We start from the raw sequence: 20,072 nt of genomic DNA, 5'->3' as shown, positions 1-20,072 counted from the left end.
GCTCACCATCCTCATCTCCTACACAGCAACGCTCAGGAGCCGTAAGAGATAGGATGTCGAGGGCTTGCAAGGCCTTGCAAGGGCTTGCAGTGCTTTGGAACACCCACTGGTGTCCTACACAGGGACAGCAAGGATTCTTGCCCACAAGGTCTATCAGCTCAGAGGCACTTGGGCACTCTGGCAAGTCCGCGGCATAGCTCCAGCTCAAGGGAGGATAGGGCTTGGGCAGCTCCTGGGAAGCATGAGCAGCCTGTGGGACAAGGAGCCAGGTCTGGCTCACATGCTCAGGGAACAGCCCATGGCCAGCACTGGGCTCAGCAAGGAACTTTTTCCCCCGGGGCACATTGGCACTGGTCCCCGGCGGTTTTTTGCCTTCCTCTGCGGTTCTCAGCACCGCCCCTTGCCACCATTTCTTTGGGCCATTTGGCCTGGGAGCCGGCTGTTCATGCTCCACCATGCTGGCAGCCGCAGCTGCCACTTCTCAGCTCTCCCTGCAGGTAACACAAGCGCCTGGCAGGGACCAGAGAGCTTCTCATGCATCCCTGCCCAAGAAGCACAGCAGCCAAACAAGTTGTGGAAGGCAAAAAGTCTGCTCGTCATCGCTGCATGTCACGCTTTGGAAGAGATGCCACGGTACCACTCACCTCTTCTTCCTCTTCTGCCTCTTCTTCTTCTTCTTCTTCTTCTTCTTCTTCTTCTTCTTCTTCCTCCTCTTTTGTGCATGGTCAGTCCCACAACTCCTTGTCAAGGTTCTCCCTCTGCAGGAACCGCGGACAGCTTGGCCTCTATTCCTGCTGCTGCTCTCTGCAGCTCTGGGACTTGCCTTTGCCAGCCTGCAAGGGATCTTTTCTCCTGCTAAACTGAAGAATGCCTCAGCCTACTCCTGGCTACACTTGGGCTTGAGCTAATGCTTGTGAGCCTGGGTTCTGAAACAGAGTCACAAAGGGAAAAAAAATGACACGAAGAAACATAACATGAATTAACATAAAATCAAGAAAATTCATAAATTAACAACAAAATAAAATAAAATTCATTGTGTTATGTGTCCTTGACATTGATTTTGGAACTGAAAACCCTCTGTCCATTCAGGCAAACAGTCTCTTAGATATTGGACTGGCGGACAGGAGAGAAGGGGAGAGGAGAGGAGAGGAGAGGAGAGGAGAGGAGAGGTGAGGAGAGGAGAGGAGAGCAGTTCTGCTCTGTCAGGCCTGCAGTTCTGCGTGACAAGCCCTGAGCGAGCCCTGAGGCCTCCAGACATGATACTACAGGCAGTATTGCTACTGGAAGGAAGGCTGCACTGGCAACAAATCCACACTGTCTTTTTGCAAAAAAGGGACTCTATGAGGTTGCTTACTCCCCTATTTTGTAGCTACAGGGACTGATTTGGAGCCAGCACCCCAAAGGCTTCCTCCAAAGGGCTGCACATATGCGGCTGTGTCACCCCCATGTCACAATGCCAGCACCCGGCAACGCAGTGGTCACCAGGCCCCACGCAGGATCCAGAGGAGCAGTCTCCCGTGTCCACTGCCAGAGCTGGCCCGGGGGCAGCCCCAGCACATCTGACAGGAAGCATTTGAGGAGCTGCTGAAATCACAGGCCAGGGGCTGAGGGAAGAAAACCTTGCATGAGGCTGCTGGAGGTTCTCTGCTGCAAGACAATCTGCTGGCAGGGCCACCTTCCAAGCTCGGCTCATGGATGCAAATCCTTTTCAACTGGATAGCAGTGGCAAGACCAAGGCAATTCCTTCTTGAGGAGCACTGCACAGCTCACCATCCTCATCTCCTACAGAGCAACGCTCAGGAGCCCTAAGAGATAGGATGTCGAGGGCTTGCAAGGGCTTGCAAGGGCTTGCAGTGCTTTGGAACACCCACTGGTGTCCTACACAGGGACAGCAAGGATTCTTGCCCACAAGGTCTATCAGCTCAGAGGCACTTGGGCACTCTGGCAAGTCCGCGGCATAGCTCCAGCTCAAGGGAGGATAGGGCTTGGGCAGCTCCTGGGAAGCATGAGCAGCCTGTGGGACAAGGAGCCAGGTCTGGCTCACATGCTCAGGGAACAGCCCATGGCCAGCACTGGGCTCAGCAAGGAACTTTTTCCCCCGGGGCACATTGGCACTGGTCCCCGGCGGTTTTTTGCCTTCCTCTGCGGTTCTCAGCACCGCCCCTTGCCACCATTTCTTTGGGCCATTTGGCCTGGGAGCCGGCTGTTCATGCTCCACCATGCTGGCAGCCGCAGCTGCCACTTCTCAGCTCTCCCTGCAGGTAACACAAGCGCCTGGCAGGGACCAGAGAGCTTCTCATGCATCCCTGCCCAAGAAGCACAGCAGCCAAACAAGTTGTGGAAGGCAAAAAGTCTGCTCGTCATCGCTGCATGTCACGCTTTGGAAGAGATGCCACGGTACCACTCACCTCTTCTTCCTCTTCTGCCTCTTCTTCTTCTTCTTCTTCTTCTTCTTCTTCTTCTTCTTCTTCCTCCTCTTTTGTGCATGGTCAGTCCCACAACTCCTTGTCAAGGTTCTCCCTCTGCAGGAACCGCGGACAGCTTGGCCTCTATTCCTGCTGCTGCTCTCTGCAGCTCTGGGACTTGCCTTTGCCAGCCTGCAAGGGATCTTTTCTCCTGCTAAACTGAAGAATGCCTCAGCCTACTCCTGGCTACACTTGGGCTTGAGCTAATGCTTGTGAGCCTGGGTTCTGAAACAGAGTCACAAAGGGAAAAAAAATGACACGAAGAAACATAACATGAATTAACATAAAATCAAGAAAATTAATAAATTAACAACAAAATAAAATAAAATTCATTGTGTTATGTGTCCTTGACATTGATTTTGGAACTGAAAACCCTCTGTCCATTCAGGCAAACAGTCTCTTAGATATTGGACTGGCGGACAGGAGAGAAGGGGAGAGGAGAGGAGAGGAGAGGAGAGGAGAGGAGAGGTGAGGAGAGGAGAGGAGAGCAGTTCTGCTCTGTCAGGCCTGCAGTTCTGCGTGACAAGCCCTGAGCGAGCCCTGAGGCCTCCAGACATGATACTACAGGCAGTATTGCTACTGGAAGGAAGGCTGCACTGGCAACAAATCCACACTGTCTTTTTGCAAAAAAGGGACTCTATTAGGTTGCTTACTCCCCTATTTTGTAGCTACAGGGACTGATTTGGAGCCAGCACCCCAAAGGCTTCCTCCAAAGGGCTGCACATATGCGGCTGTGTCACCCCCATGTCACAATGCCAGCACCCGGCAACGCAGTGGTCACCAGGCCCCACGCAGGATCCAGAGGAGCAGTCTCCCGTGTCCACTGCCAGAGCTGGCCCGGGGGCAGCCCCAGCACATCTGACAGGAAGCATTTGAGGAGCTGCTGCAATCACAGGCCAGGGGCTGAGGGAAGAAAACCTTGCATGAGGCTGCTGGAGGTTCTCTGCTGCAAGACAATCTGCTGGCAGGGCCACCTTCCAAGCTCGGCTCATGGATGCAAATCCTTTTCAACTGGATAGCAGTGGCAAGACCAAGGCAATTCCTTCTTGAGGAGCACTGCACAGCTCACCATCCTCATCTCCTACACAGCAACGCTCAGGAGCCGTAAGAGATAGGATGTCGAGGGCTTGCAAGGCCTTGCAAGGGCTTGCAGTGCTTTGGAACACCCACTGGTGTCCTACACAGGGACAGCAAGGATTCTTGCCCACAAGGTCTATCAGCTCAGAGGCACTTGGGCACTCTGGCAAGTCCGCGGCATAGCTCCAGCTCAAGGGAGGATAGGGCTTGGGCAGCTCCTGGGAAGCATGAGCAGCCTGTGGGACAAGGAGCCAGGTCTGGCTCACATGCTCAGGGAACAGCCCATGGCCAGCACTGGGCTCAGCAAGGAACTTTTTCCCCCGGGGCACATTGGCACTGGTCCCCGGCGGTTTTTTGCCTTCCTCTGCGGTTCTCAGCACCGCCCCTTGCCACCATTTCTTTGGGCCATTTGGCCTGGGAGCCGGCTGTTCATGCTCCACCATGCTGGCAGCCGCAGCTGCCACTTCTCAGCTCTCCCTGCAGGTAACACAAGCGCCTGGCAGGGACCAGAGAGCTTCTCATGCATCCCTGCCCAAGAAGCACAGCAGCCAAACAAGTTGTGGAAGGCAAAAAGTCTGCTCGTCATCGCTGCATGTCACGCTTTGGAAGAGATGCCACGGTACCACTCACCTCTTCTTCCTCTTCTGCCTCTTCTTCTTCTTCTTCTTCTTCTTCTTCTTCTTCTTCTTCTTCCTCCTCTTTTGTGCATGGTCAGTCCCACAACTCCTTGTCAAGGTTCTCCCTCTGCAGGAACCGCGGACAGCTTGGCCTCTATTCCTGCTGCTGCTCTCTGCAGCTCTGGGACTTGCCTTTGCCAGCCTGCAAGGGATCTTTTCTCCTGCTAAACTGAAGAATGCCTCAGCCTACTCCTGGCTACACTTGGGCTTGAGCTAATGCTTGTGAGCCTGGGTTCTGAAACAGAGTCACAAAGGGAAAAAAAATGACACGAAGAAACATAACATGAATTAACATAAAATCAAGAAAATTAATAAATTAACAACAAAATAAAATAAAATTCATTGTGTTATGTGTCCTTGACATTGATTTTGGAACTGAAAACCCTCTGTCCATTCAGGCAAACAGTCTCTTAGATATTGGACTGGCGGACAGGAGAGAAGGGGAGAGGAGAGGAGAGGAGAGGAGAGGAGAGGAGAGGTGAGGAGAGGAGAGGAGAGCAGTTCTGCTCTGTCAGGCCTGCAGTTCTGCGTGACAAGCCCTGAGCGAGCCCTGAGGCCTCCAGACATGATACTACAGGCAGTATTGCTACTGGAAGGAAGGCTGCACTGGCAACAAATCCACACTGTCTTTTTGCAAAAAAGGGACTCTATTAGGTTGCTTACTCCCCTATTTTGTAGCTACAGGGACTGATTTGGAGCCAGCACCCCAAAGGCTTCCTCCAAAGGGCTGCACATATGCGGCTGTGTCACCCCCATGTCACAATGCCAGCACCCGGCAACGCAGTGGTCACCAGGCCCCACGCAGGATCCAGAGGAGCAGTCTCCCGTGTCCACTGCCAGAGCTGGCCCGGGGGCAGCCCCAGCACATCTGACAGGAAGCATTTGAGGAGCTGCTGCAATCACAGGCCAGGGGCTGAGGGAAGAAAACCTTGCATGAGGCTGCTGGAGGTTCTCTGCTGCAAGACAATCTGCTGGCAGGGCCACCTTCCAAGCTCGGCTCATGGATGCAAATCCTTTTCAACTGGATAGCAGTGGCAAGACCAAGGCAATTCCTTCTTGAGGAGCACTGCACAGCTCACCATCCTCATCTCCTACACAGCAACGCTCAGGAGCCGTAAGAGATAGGATGTCGAGGGCTTGCAAGGCCTTGCAAGGGCTTGCAGTGCTTTGGAACACCCACTGGTGTCCTACACAGGGACAGCAAGGATTCTTGCCCACAAGGTCTATCAGCTCAGAGGCACTTGGGCACTCTGGCAAGTCCGCGGCATAGCTCCAGCTCAAGGGAGGATAGGGCTTGGGCAGCTCCTGGGAAGCATGAGCAGCCTGTGGGACAAGGAGCCAGGTCTGGCTCACATGCTCAGGGAACAGCCCATGGCCAGCACTGGGCTCAGCAAGGAACTTTTTCCCCCGGGGCACATTGGCACTGGTCCCCGGCGGTTTTTTGCCTTCCTCTGCGGTTCTCAGCACCGCCCCTTGCCACCATTTCTTTGGGCCATTTGGCCTGGGAGCCGGCTGTTCATGCTCCACCATGCTGGCAGCCGCAGCTGCCACTTCTCAGCTCTCCCTGCAGGTAACACAAGCGCCTGGCAGGGACCAGAGAGCTTCTCATGCATCCCTGCCCAAGAAGCACAGCAGCCAAACAAGTTGTGGAAGGCAAAAAGTCTGCTCGTCATCGCTGCATGTCACGCTTTGGAAGAGATGCCACGGTACCACTCACCTCTTCTTCCTCTTCTGCCTCTTCTTCTTCTTCTTCTTCTTCTTCTTCTTCTTCTTCTTCTTCCTCCTCTTTTGTGCATGGTCAGTCCCACAACTCCTTGTCAAGGTTCTCCCTCTGCAGGAACCGCGGACAGCTTGGCCTCTATTCCTGCTGCTGCTCTCTGCAGCTCTGGGACTTGCCTTTGCCAGCCTGCAAGGGATCTTTTCTCCTGCTAAACTGAAGAATGCCTCAGCCTACTCCTGGCTACACTTGGGCTTGAGCTAATGCTTGTGAGCCTGGGTTCTGAAACAGAGTCACAAAGGGAAAAAAAATGACACGAAGAAACATAACATGAATTAACATAAAATCAAGAAAATTAATAAATTAACAACAAAATAAAATAAAATTCATTGTGTTATGTGTCCTTGACATTGATTTTGGAACTGAAAACCCTCTGTCCATTCAGGCAAACAGTCTCTTAGATATTGGACTGGCGGACAGGAGAGAAGGGGAGAGGAGAGGAGAGGAGAGGAGAGGAGAGGAGAGGAGAGGTGAGGAGAGGAGAGGAGAGCAGTTCTGCTCTGTCAGGCCTGCAGTTCTGCGTGACAAGCCCTGAGCGAGCCCTGAGGCCTCCATACATGATACTACAGGCAGTATTGCTACTGGAAGGAAGGCTGCACTGGCAACAAATCCACACTGTCTTTTTGCAAAAAAGGGACTCTATTAGGTTGCTTACTCCCCTATTGTGTAGGTACAGGGACTGATTTGGAGCCAGCACCCCAAAGGCTTCCTCCAAAGGGCTGCACATATGCGGCTGTGTCACCCCCATGTCACAATGCCAGCACCCGGCAACGCAGTGGTCACCAGGCCCCACGCAGGATCCAGAGGAGCAGCCTCCCGTGTCCACTGCCAGAGCTGGCCCGGGGGCAGCCCCAGCACATCTGACAGGAAGCACTTGAGGAGCTGCTGGAATCACAGGCCAGGGGCTGAGGGAAGAAAACCTTGCATGAGGCTGCTGGAGGTTCTCCGCTGCAAGACAATTTGCTGGCAGGGCCACCTTCCAAGCTCGGCTCATGGATGCAAATCCTTTTCACAGAATCACAGAATCACAGAATGTTAGGGATTGGAAGGGACCTCGAAAGATCATCTAGTCCAATCCCCCTGCCAGAGCAGGAACACCTAGGTGAGGTTATACAGGAAGGCGTCCAGGCGGGTTTTGAATGTCTCCAGAGAAGGAGAATCCACAACCCCCCTGGGCAGCCTGTTCCAGTGTTCCGTCACCCTCACTGAGAAGAAGTTTCTTCTCACATACAAGTGGAACCTCTTGTGTTCCAGCTTGAACCCATTACCCCTTGTCTTACAGTTGGTTGTCACCGAGAAGAGCCTGGCTCCATCCTCGTGACACCCACCCTTTATATATTTATAAACATTGATGAGGTCACCCCTCAGTCTCCTCTTCTCCAAGCTAAAGAGACCCAGCTCCCTCAGCCTTTCCTCATAAGGGAGATGCTCCACTCCCTTAATCATCTTTGTGGCCCTGCGCTGGACTCTCTCCAGCAGTTCCCTGTCCTTCTTGAACTGAGGGGCCCAGAACTGGACACAATATTCCAGATGAGGTCTCACCAGGGCAGAGTAGAGGGGAAGGAGAACCTCTCTGGACCTACTAACCACCCCCCTTCTAATACACCCCAGGATGCCATTGGCCTTCTTGGCCACAAGGGCACAGTGCTGGCTCATGGTCATCCTGCTGTCCACCAGGACCCCCAGGTCCCTTTCCCCTACACTGCTCTCTAATAGGTCATTCCCCAACCTGTACTGGAACCTGGGGTTGTTCCTGCCCAGATGCAAGACTCTACATTTCCCCTTGTTATATTTCATTAAATTTTTCCCCGCCCAACTCTCCAGCCTGTCCAGATCTCGCTGGATGGCAGCACAGCCCTCTGGCGTGTCAGCCACTCCTCCCAGCTTGGTGTCATCAGCAAACTTGCTGATAGTACACTCAATTCCCTCATCCAAGTCATTGATGAATATATTGAACAGTGTTGGTCCCAGAACTGACCCTTGAGGCACTCCACTAGATACAGGCCTCCAACCAGACTCTGCCCCATTGATCACAACTCTCTGGCTTCTCTCCTTCAGCCAGTTTGCAGTCCACCTCACTACCCGATCATCCAGTCCACACTTCCTCAGTTTTGCCGTGAGGATGCTGTGGGAGACGGTGTCAAATGCTTTGCTGAAGTCAAGGTAGACCACATCCACTGCTCTGCCATCGTCAATCCACCTTGTTACGTCTTCATAAAAGGCTATGAGGTTGGTCAAACACGACTTCCCCTTGGTGAAGCCATGTTGACTGTCCCTGATGACCCTCTTATCCTTGATATGTCTTAAAATAGCACCAAGGATAAGGTGTTCCATCACTTCCCAGGGATGGAGGTGAGGCTGACCGGTCTATAGTTGCCCGGGTCCTCCTTCTTGCCCTTTTTGAAGACCGGAGTGACATTTGCTTTCCTCCAGTCCTCAGGCACCTCTCCCGTTTCCCAAGACTTGGCAAAGATGATGGAGAGCGGTCCAGCAATGACTTCAGCCAGCTCCCTCAGCACCCGCGGGTGCATCCCATCTGGACCCATGGATTTATGGATGTCCAGATTGCTTAATTGCTCCCTAACCCATTCCTCATCAACTGAGGCAGACTCCTCCATTGCCCTGCCTTCCTCTGGGGCCTCAGGGGTATGGGGCTCCTCAGGACAGCCTCCGGCAGAGTAGACAGAGACAAAGAAGGCATTCAGTAATTCTGCCTTCTCTGTATCTTCTGTCACCAGGGCACCCACCCCGTTCATCAGTGGGCCTACATTGCCTCTGGTATTAGTTTTATCTGCCATGTATTTGAAGAACCTCTTCCTGTTGTCCTTGACCCCTCTTGCCAGGTTTAACTCTAAGGAGGCCTTAGCTTTCCTAGTTGCCTCCCTACATCCTCTGACAACAGCCTTATATTCTTCCCAAGTGGCCAGCCCCTCCTTCCATGATTTGTAAACCCTCCTCTTCCACTTGAGTTTGCCCAGCAGTTCCCTGTTTAACCACGCAGGTCTCCTGGCTCCCTTCCTTGACTTCCTGTGCGTCGGGATGCACTGATCTTGAGCTTGGTAGAAGCAGTCCCTGAAAGTGAACCAACTATCTTGGGCCCCTTTACCTTCAAGCAGCATTGCCCACGGGATTTCCTCCAGCAACTGTTTGAAAAGGCCAAAGTCGGCCCTGCTGAAGTCCAGGGTTGCAATTCTGCTCGGTATTCTGCTCCCACCACAGGAGATTCTGAACTCCACCATCTCATGGTCACTGCAACCAAGGCAGCCCCCCACATTTACTGCTTCGACCAGACCCTCCTTGTTAGCGAGGACGAGATCCAGCAGCGCACCTCTCCTAGTCGGCTCCTCCACCATTTGCATCAGAAAGTTATCGTCAATGCACTGGAGGAATCTCCTAGACTGAGGCTGACTGGCTGAGTAGTCCTTCCAGCAAACATCAGGGTAGTTAAAATCCCCCATAACAACCAGAGCCTGTGACTGTGAGGCCACGCTCAGCTGCCCGTAGAAGGCCTCATCAACTTCCTCACCCTGATCTCGTGGCCTATAATAGACTCCCACAACAGTGTCACCCCTGCCAGCCTGCCCCTTAATTCTCACCCACAGACTCTCAACTTGCTCCTCAACTGCACCTGGACAGTACTCTATACATTGTAGTTGCTCTATCACGTAAAGAGCAACTCCACCAGCACGCTTGGCTGGCCTGTCTTTCCTGAAAAGGGCATAGCCATCAATGACCACATTACAGTCATGTGATCTGTCCCACCATGTCTCTGTTAATGCCACCAGAAACTGGATAGCAGTGGCAAGACCAAGGCAATTCCTTCTTGAGGAGCACTGCAGAGCTCACCATCCTCATCTCCTACAGAGCAACGCTCAGGAGCCGTAAGAGATAGGATGTCGAGGGCTTGCAAGGGCTTGCAAGGGCTTGCAGTGCTTTGGAACACCCACTGGTGTCCTACACAGGGACAGCAAGGATTCTTGCCCACAAGGTCTATCAGCTCAGAGGCACTTGGGCACTCTGGCAAGTCCAAGGGAGGATAGCGCTTGGGCAGCTCCTGGGAAGCATGAGCAGCCTGTGGGACAAGGAGCCAGGTCTGGCTCACATGCTCAGGGAACAGCCCATGGCCAGCACTGGGCTCAGCAAGGAACTTTTTCCCCCGGGGCACATTGGCACTGGTCCCCGGCGGTTTTTTGCCTTCCTCTGCAGTTCTCAGCACGGCCCCTTGCCACCATTTCTTTGGGCCATTTGGCCTGGGAGCCGGCTGCTCATGCTCCACCATGCTGGCAGCCACAGCTGCCACTTCTCAGCTCTCCCTGCAGCTAACACAAGCGCCTGGCAGGGACCAGAGCGCTTCTCATGCATCCCTGCCCAAGAAGCACAGCAGCCAAACAAGTTGTGGAAGGCAAAAAGTCTGCTTGTCATCGCTACATGTCACGCTTTGGAAGAGATGCCACGGTACCACTCACCTCTTCTTCCTCTTCTTCCTCTTCTTCCTCTTCTTCCTCTTCTTCTTCTTCTTCTTCTTCTTCCTCCTCTTTTGTGCATGGTCAGTCCCACAACTCCTTGTCAAGGTTCTCCCTCTGCAGGAACCGCGGACAGCTTGGCCTCTATTCCTGCTGCTGCTCTCTGCAGCTCTGGGACTTGCCTTTGCCAGCCTGCAAGGGATCTTTTCTCCTGCTAAACTGAAGAATGCCTCAGCCTACTCCTGGCTACACTTGGGCTTGAGCTAATGCTTGTGAGCCTGGGTTCTGAAACAGAGTCACAAAGGGAAAAAAAATGACATGAAATAACATAACATGAATTAACATAAAATCAAGAAAATTAATAAATTAACAACAAAATAAAATAAAATTCATTGTGTTATGTGTCCTTGACATTGATTTTGGAACTGAAAACCCTCTGTCCTTTCAGGCAAACAGTCTCTTAGATATTGGACTGGCGGACAGGAGAGAAGAGGAGAGGAGAGGAGAGGAGAGGAGAGAAGAGGAGAGGAGAGGAGAGGAGAGGAGAGGAGAGGAGAGGAGAGGAGAGGAGAGGAGAGGAGAGGAGAGGAGAGCAGAGGAGAGGAGAGGAGAGCAGTTCTGCTCTGTCAGGCCTGCAGTTCTGCGTGACAAGCCCTGAGCGAGCCCTGAGGCCTCCAGACATGATACTACAGGCAGTATTGCTACTGGAAGGAAGGCTGCACTGGCAACAAATCCACACTGTCTTTTTGCAAAAAAGGGACTCTATTAGGTTGCTTACTCCCCTATTTTGTAGCTACAGGGACTGATTTGGAGCCAGCACCCCAAAGGCTTCCTCCAAAGGGCTGCACATATGCGGCTGTGTCACCCCCATGTCACAATGCCAGCACCCGGCAACGCAGTGGTCACCAGGCCCCACGCAGGATCCAGAGGAGCAGTCTCCCGTGTCCACTGCCAGAGCTGGCCCGGGGGCAGCCCCAGCACATCTGACAGGAAGCATTTGAGGAGCTGCTGAAATCACAGGCCAGGGGCTGAGGGAAGAAAACCTTGCATGAGGCTGCTGGAGGTTCTCTGCTGCAAGACAATCTGCTGGCAGGGCCACCTTCCAAGCTCGGCTCATGGATGCAAATCCTTTTCAACTGGATAGCAGTGGCAAGACCAAGGCAATTCCTTCTTGAGGAGCACTGCACAGCTCACCATCCTCATCTCCTACAGAGCAACGCTCAGGAGCCCTAAGAGATAGGATGTCGAGGGCTTGCAAGGGCTTGCAAGGGCTTGCAGTGCTTTGGAACACCCACTGGTGTCCTACACAGGGACAGCAAGGATTCTTGCCCACAAGGTCTATCAGCTCAGAGGCACTTGGGCACTCTGGCAAGTCCGCGGCATAGCTCCAGCTCAAGGGAGGATAGGGCTTGGGCAGCTCCTGGGAAGCATGAGCAGCCTGTGGGACAAGGAGCCAGGTCTGGCTCACATGCTCAGGGAACAGCCCATGGCCAGCACTGGGCTCAGCAAGGAACTTTTTCCCCCGGGGCACATTGGCACTGGTCCCCGGCGGTTTTTTGCCTTCCTCTGCGGTTCTCAGCACCGCCCCTTGCCACCATTTCTTTGGGCCATTTGGCCTGGGAGCCGGCTGTTCATGCTCCACCATGCTGGCAGCCGCAGCTGCCACTTCTCAGCTCTCCCTGCAGGTAACACAAGCGCCTGGCAGGGACCAGAGAGCTTCTCATGCATCCCTGCCCAAGAAGCACAGCAGCCAAACAAGTTGTGGAAGGCAAAAAGTCTGCTCGTCATCGCTGCATGTCACGCTTTGGAAGAGATGCCACGGTACCACTCACCTCTTCTTCCTCTTCTGCCTCTTCTTCTTCTTCTTCTTCTTCTTCTTCTTCTTCTTCTTCTTCTTCCTCCTCTTTTGTGCATGGTCAGTCCCACAACTCCTTGTCAAGGTTCTCCCTCTGCAGGAACCGCGGACAGCTTGGCCTCTATTCCTGCTGCTGCTCTCTGCAGCTCTGGGACTTGCCTTTGCCAGCCTGCAAGGGATCTTTTCTCCTGCTAAACTGAAGAATGCCTCAGCCTACTCCTGGCTACACTTGGGCTTGAGCTAATGCTTGTGAGCCTGGGTTCTGAAACAGAGTCACAAAGGGAAAAAAAATGACACGAAGAAACATAACATGAATTAACATAAAATCAAGAAAATTAATAAATTAACAACAAAATAAAATAAAATTCATTGTGTTATGTGTCCTTGACATTGATTTTGGAACTGAAAACCCTCTGTCCATTCAGGCAAACAGTCTCTTAGATATTGGACTGGCGGACAGGAGAGAAGGGGAGAGGAGAGGAGAGGAGAGGAGAGGAGAGGTGAGGAGAGGAGAGGAGAGCAGTTCTGCTCTGTCAGGCCTGCAGTTCTGCGTGACAAGCCCTGAGCGAGCCCTGAGGCCTCCAGACATGATACTACAGGCAGTATTGCTACTGGAAGGAAGGCTGCACTGGCAACAAATCCACACTGTCTTTTTGCAAAAAAGGGACTCTATTAGGTTGCTTACTCCCCTATTTTGTAGCTACAGGGACTGATTTGGAGCCAGCACCCCAAAGGCTTCCTCCAAAGGGCTGCACATATGCGGCTGTGTCACCCCCATGTCACAATGCCAGCACCCGGCAACGCAGTGGTCACCAGGCCCCACGCAGGATCCAGAGGAGCAGTCTCCCGTGTCCACTGCCAGAGCTGGCCCGGGGGCAGCCCCAGCACATCTGACAGGAAGCATTTGAGGAGCTGCTGCAATCACAGGCCAGGGGCTGAGGGAAGAAAACCTTGCATGAGGCTGCTGGAGGTTCTCTGCTGCAAGACAATCTGCTGGCAGGGCCACCTTCCAAGCTCGGCTCATGGATGCAAATCCTTTTCAACTGGATAGCAGTGGCAAGACCAAGGCAATTCCTTCTTGAGGAGCACTGCACAGCTCACCATCCTCATCTCCTACACAGCAACGCTCAGGAGCCGTAAGAGATAGGATGTCGAGGGCTTGCAAGGCCTTGCAAGGGCTTGCAGTGCTTTGGAACACCCACTGGTGTCCTACACAGGGACAGCAAGGATTCTTGCCCACAAGGTCTATCAGCTCAGAGGCACTTGGGCACTCTGGCAAGTCCGCGGCATAGCTCCAGCTCAAGGGAGGATAGGGCTTGGGCAGCTCCTGGGAAGCATGAGCAGCCTGTGGGACAAGGAGCCAGGTCTGGCTCACATGCTCAGGGAACAGCCCATGGCCAGCACTGGGCTCAGCAAGGAACTTTTTCCCCCGGGGCACATTGGCACTGGTCCCCGGCGGTTTTTTGCCTTCCTCTGCGGTTCTCAGCACCGCCCCTTGCCACCATTTCTTTGGGCCATTTGGCCTGGGAGCCGGCTGTTCATGCTCCACCATGCTGGCAGCCGCAGCTGCCACTTCTCAGCTCTCCCTGCAGGTAACACAAGCGCCTGGCAGGGACCAGAGAGCTTCTCATGCATCCCTGCCCAAGAAGCACAGCAGCCAAACAAGTTGTGGAAGGCAAAAAGTCTGCTCGTCATCGCTGCATGTCACGCTTTGGAAGAGATGCCACGGTACCACTCACCTCTTCTTCCTCTTCTGCCTCTTCTTCTTCTTCTTCTTCTTCTTCTTCTTCTTCTTCTTCTTCCTCCTCTTTTGTGCATGGTCAGTCCCACAACTCCTTGTCAAGGTTCTCCCTCTGCAGGAACCGCGGACAGCTTGGCCTCTATTCCTGCTGCTGCTCTCTGCAGCTCTGGGACTTGCCTTTGCCAGCCTGCAAGGGATCTTTTCTCCTGCTAAACTGAAGAATGCCTCAGCCTACTCCTGGCTACACTTGGGCTTGAGCTAATGCTTGTGAGCCTGGGTTCTGAAACAGAGTCACAAAGGGAAAAAAAATGACACGAAGAAACATAACATGAATTAACATAAAATCAAGAAAATTAATAAATTAACAACAAAATAAAATAAAATTCATTGTGTTATGTGTCCTTGACATTGATTTTGGAACTGAAAACCCTCTGTCCATTCAGGCAAACAGTCTCTTAGATATTGGACTGGCGGACAGGAGAGAAGGGGAGAGGAGAGGAGAGGAGAGGAGAGGAGAGGAGAGGTGAGGAGAGGAGAGGAGAGCAGTTCTGCTCTGTCAGGCCTGCAGTTCTGCGTGACAAGCCCTGAGCGAGCCCTGAGGCCTCCAGACATGATACTACAGGCAGTATTGCTACTGGAAGGAAGGCTGCACTGGCAACAAATCCACACTGTCTTTTTGCAAAAAAGGGACTCTATTAGGTTGCTTACTCCCCTATTTTGTAGGTACAGGGACTGATTTGGAGCCAGCACCCCAAAGGCTTCCTCCAAAGGGCTGCACATATGCGGCTGTGTCACCCCCATGTCACAATGCCAGCACCCGGCAACGCAGTGGTCACCAGGCCCCACGCAGGATCCAGAGGAGCAGTCTCCCGTGTCCACTGCCAGAGCTGGCCCGGGGGCAGCCCCAGCACATCTGACAGGAAGCATTTGAGGAGCTGCTGCAATCACAGGCCAGGGGCTGAGGGAAGAAAACCTTGCATGAGGCTGCTGGAGGTTCTCTGCTGCAAGACAATCTGCTGGCAGGGCCACCTTCCAAGCTCGGCTCATGGATGCAAATCCTTTTCAACTGGATAGCAGTGGCAAGACCAAGGCAATTCCTTCTTGAGGAGCACTGCACAGCTCACCATCCTCATCTCCTACACAGCAACGCTCAGGAGCCGTAAGAGATAGGATGTCGAGGGCTTGCAAGGCCTTGCAAGGGCTTGCAGTGCTTTGGAACACCCACTGGTGTCCTACACAGGGACAGCAAGGATTCTTGCCCACAAGGTCTATCAGCTCAGAGGCACTTGGGCACTCTGGCAAGTCCGCGGCATAGCTCCAGCTCAAGGGAGGATAGGGCTTGGGCAGCTCCTGGGAAGCATGAGCAGCCTGTGGGACAAGGAGCCAGGTCTGGCTCACATGCTCAGGGAACAGCCCATGGCCAGCACTGGGCTCAGCAAGGAACTTTTTCCCCCGGGGCACATTGGCACTGGTCCCCGGCGGTTTTTTGCCTTCCTCTGCGGTTCTCAGCACCGCCCCTTGCCACCATTTCTTTGGGCCATTTGGCCTGGGAGCCGGCTGTTCATGCTCCACCATGCTGGCAGCCGCAGCTGCCACTTCTCAGCTCTCCCTGCAGGTAACACAAGCGCCTGGCAGGGACCAGAGAGCTTCTCATGCATCCCTGCCCAAGAAGCACAGCAGCCAAACAAGTTGTGGAAGGCAAAAAGTCTGCTCGTCATCGCTGCATGTCACGCTTTGGAAGAGATGCCACGGTACCACTCACCTCTTCTTCCTCTTCTGCCTCTTCTTCTTCTTCTTCTTCTTCTTCTTCTTCTTCTTCTTCTTCCTCCTCTTTTGTGCATGGTCAGTCCCACAACTCCTTGTCAAGGTTCTCCCTCTGCAGGAACCGCGGACAGCTTGGCCTCTATTCCTGCTGCTGCTCTCTGCAGCTCTGGGACTTGCCTTTGCCAGCCTGCAAGGGATCTTTTCTCCTGCTAAACTGAAGAATGCCTCAGCCTACTCCTGGCTACACTTGGGCTTGAGCTAATGCTTGTGAGCCTGGGTTCTGAAACAGAGTCACAAAGGGAAAAAAAATGACACGAAGAAACATAACATGAATTAACATAAAATCAAGAAAATTAATAAATTAACAACAAAATAAAATAAAATTCATTGTGTTATGTGTCCTTGACATTGATTTTGGAACTGAAAACCCTCTGTCCATTCAGGCAAACAGTCTCTTAGATATTGGACTGGCGGACAGGAGAGAAGGGGAGAGGAGAGGAGAGGAGAGGAGAGGAGAGGAGAGGAGAGGTGAGGAGAGGAGAGGAGAGCAGTTCTGCTCTGTCAGGCCTGCAGTTCTGCGTGACAAGCCCTGAGCGAGCCCTGAGGCCTCCATACATGATACTACAGGCAGTATTGCTACTGGAAGGAAGGCTGCACTGGCAACAAATCCACACTGTCTTTTTGCAAAAAAGGGACTCTATTAGGTTGCTTACTCCCCTATTGTGTAGGTACAGGGACTGATTTGGAGCCAGCACCCCAAAGGCTTCCTCCAAAGGGCTGCACATATGCGGCTGTGTCACCCCCATGTCACAATGCCAGCACCCGGCAACGCAGTGGTCACCAGGCCCCACGCAGGATCCAGAGGAGCAGCCTCCCGTGTCCACTGCCAGAGCTGGCCCGGGGGCAGCCCCAGCACATCTGACAGGAAGCACTTGAGGAGCTGCTGGAATCACAGGCCAGGGGCTGAGGGAAGAAAACCTTGCATGAGGCTGCTGGAGGTTCTCCGCTGCAAGACAATTTGCTGGCAGGGCCACCTTCCAAGCTCGGCTCATGGATGCAAATCCTTTTCACAGAATCACAGAATCACAGAATGTTAGGGATTGGAAGGGACCTCGAAAGATCATCTAGTCCAATCCCCCTGCCAGAGCAGGAACACCTAGGTGAGGTTATACAGGAAGGCGTCCAGGCGGGTTTTGAATGTCTCCAGAGAAGGAGAATCCACAACCCCCCTGGGCAGCCTGTTCCAGTGTTCCGTCACCCTCACTGAGAAGAAGTTTCTTCTCACATACAAGTGGAACCTCTTGTGTTCCAGCTTGAACCCATTACCCCTTGTCTTACAGTTGGTTGTCACCGAGAAGAGCCTGGCTCCATCCTCGTGACACCCACCCTTTATATATTTATAAACATTGATGAGGTCACCCCTCAGTCTCCTCTTCTCCAAGCTAAAGAGACCCAGCTCCCTCAGCCTTTCCTCATAAGGGAGATGCTCCACTCCCTTAATCATCTTTGTGGCCCTGCGCTGGACTCTCTCCAGCAGTTCCCTGTCCTTCTTGAACTGAGGGGCCCAGAACTGGACACAATATTCCAGATGAGGTCTCACCAGGGCAGAGTAGAGGGGAAGGAGAACCTCTCTGGACCTACTAACCACCCCCCTTCTAATACACCCCAGGATGCCATTGGCCTTCTTGGCCACAAGGGCACAGTGCTGGCTCATGGTCATCCTGCTGTCCACCAGGACCCCCAGGTCCCTTTCCCCTACACTGCTCTCTAATAGGTCATTCCCCAACCTGTACTGGAACCTGGGGTTGTTCCTGCCCAGATGCAAGACTCTACATTTCCCCTTGTTATATTTCATTAAATTTTTCCCCGCCCAACTCTCCAGCCTGTCCAGATCTCGCTGGATGGCAGCACAGCCCTCTGGCGTGTCAGCCACTCCTCCCAGCTTGGTGTCATCAGCAAACTTGCTGATAGTACACTCAATTCCCTCATCCAAGTCATTGATGAATATATTGAACAGTGTTGGTCCCAGAACTGACCCTTGAGGCACTCCACTAGATACAGGCCTCCAACCAGACTCTGCCCCATTGATCACAACTCTCTGGCTTCTCTCCTTCAGCCAGTTTGCAGTCCACCTCACTACCCGATCATCCAGTCCACACTTCCTCAGTTTTGCCGTGAGGATGCTGTGGGAGACGGTGTCAAATGCTTTGCTGAAGTCAAGGTAGACCACATCCACTGCTCTGCCATCGTCAATCCACCTTGTTACGTCTTCATAAAAGGCTATGAGGTTGGTCAAACACGACTTCCCCTTGGTGAAGCCATGTTGACTGTCCCTGATGACCCTCTTATCCTTGATATGTCTTAAAATAGCACCAAGGATAAGGTGTTCCATCACTTCCCAGGGATGGAGGTGAGGCTGACCGGTCTATAGTTGCCCGGGTCCTCCTTCTTGCCCTTTTTGAAGACCGGAGTGACATTTGCTTTCCTCCAGTCCTCAGGCACCTCTCCCGTTTCCCAAGACTTGGCAAAGATGATGGAGAGCGGTCCAGCAATGACTTCAGCCAGCTCCCTCAGCACCCGCGGGTGCATCCCATCTGGACCCATGGATTTATGGATGTCCAGATTGCTTAATTGCTCCCTAACCCATTCCTCATCAACTGAGGCAGACTCCTCCATTGCCCTGCCTTCCTCTGGGGCCTCAGGGGTATGGGGCTCCTCAGGACAGCCTCCGGCAGAGTAGACAGAGACAAAGAAGGCATTCAGTAATTCTGCCTTCTCTGTATCTTCTGTCACCAGGGCACCCACCCCGTTCATCAGTGGGCCTACATTGCCTCTGGTATTAGTTTTATCTGCCATGTATTTGAAGAACCTCTTCCTGTTGTCCTTGACCCCTCTTGCCAGGTTTAACTCTAAGGAGGCCTTAGCTTTCCTAGTTGCCTCCCTACATCCTCTGACAACAGCCTTATATTCTTCCCAAGTGGCCAGCCCCTCCTTCCATGATTTGTAAACCCTCCTCTTCCACTTGAGTTTGCCCAGCAGTTCCCTGTTTAACCACGCAGGTCTCCTGGCTCCCTTCCTTGACTTCCTGTGCGTCGGGATGCACTGATCTTGAGCTTGGTAGAAGCAGTCCCTGAAAGTGAACCAACTATCTTGGGCCCCTTTACCTTCAAGCAGCATTGCCCACGGGATTTCCTCCAGCAACTGTTTGAAAAGGCCAAAGTCGGCCCTGCTGAAGTCCAGGGTTGCAATTCTGCTCGGTATTCTGCTCCCACCACAGGAGATTCTGAACTCCACCATCTCATGGTCACTGCAACCAAGGCAGCCCCCCACATTTACTGCTTCGACCAGACCCTCCTTGTTAGCGAGGACGAGATCCAGCAGCGCACCTCTCCTAGTCGGCTCCTCCACCATTTGCATCAGAAAGTTATCGTCAATGCACTGGAGGAATCTCCTAGACTGAGGCTGACTGGCTGAGTAGTCCTTCCAGCAAACATCAGGGTAGTTAAAATCCCCCATAACAACCAGAGCCTGTGACTGTGAGGCCACGCTCAGCTGCCCGTAGAAGGCCTCATCAACTTCCTCACCCTGATCTCGTGGCCTATAATAGACTCCCACAACAGTGTCACCCCTGCCAGCCTGCCCCTTAATTCTCACCCACAGACTCTCAACTTGCTCCTCAACTGCACCTGGACAGTACTCTATACATTGTAGTTGCTCTATCACGTAAAGAGCAACTCCACCAGCACGCTTGGCTGGCCTGTCTTTCCTGAAAAGGGCATAGCCATCAATGACCACATTACAGTCATGTGATCTGTCCCACCATGTCTCTGTTAATGCCACCAGAAACTGGATAGCAGTGGCAAGACCAAGGCAATTCCTTCTTGAGGAGCACTGCAGAGCTCACCATCCTCATCTCCTACAGAGCAACGCTCAGGAGCCGTAAGAGATAGGATGTCGAGGGCTTGCAAGGGCTTGCAAGGGCTTGCAGTGCTTTGGAACACCCACTGGTGTCCTACACAGGGACAGCAAGGATTCTTGCCCACAAGGTCTATCAGCTCAGAGGCACTTGGGCACTCTGGCAAGTCCAAGGGAGGATAGCGCTTGGGCAGCTCCTGGGAAGCATGAGCAGCCTGTGGGACAAGGAGCCAGGTCTGGCTCACATGCTCAGGGAACAGCCCATGGCCAGCACTGGGCTCAGCAAGGAACTTTTTCCCCCGGGGCACATTGGCACTGGTCCCCGGCGGTTTTTTGCC

Source organism: Caloenas nicobarica, unplaced genomic scaffold, assembly GCF_036013445.1.
Source record: "Caloenas nicobarica isolate bCalNic1 unplaced genomic scaffold, bCalNic1.hap1 Scaffold_92, whole genome shotgun sequence".
Taxonomy (NCBI): Eukaryota; Metazoa; Chordata; class Aves; order Columbiformes; family Columbidae; genus Caloenas; species Caloenas nicobarica.
The sequence above is the reverse complement of the archived record's forward strand: the minus strand, read 5'-3'. Positions refer to the sequence as shown.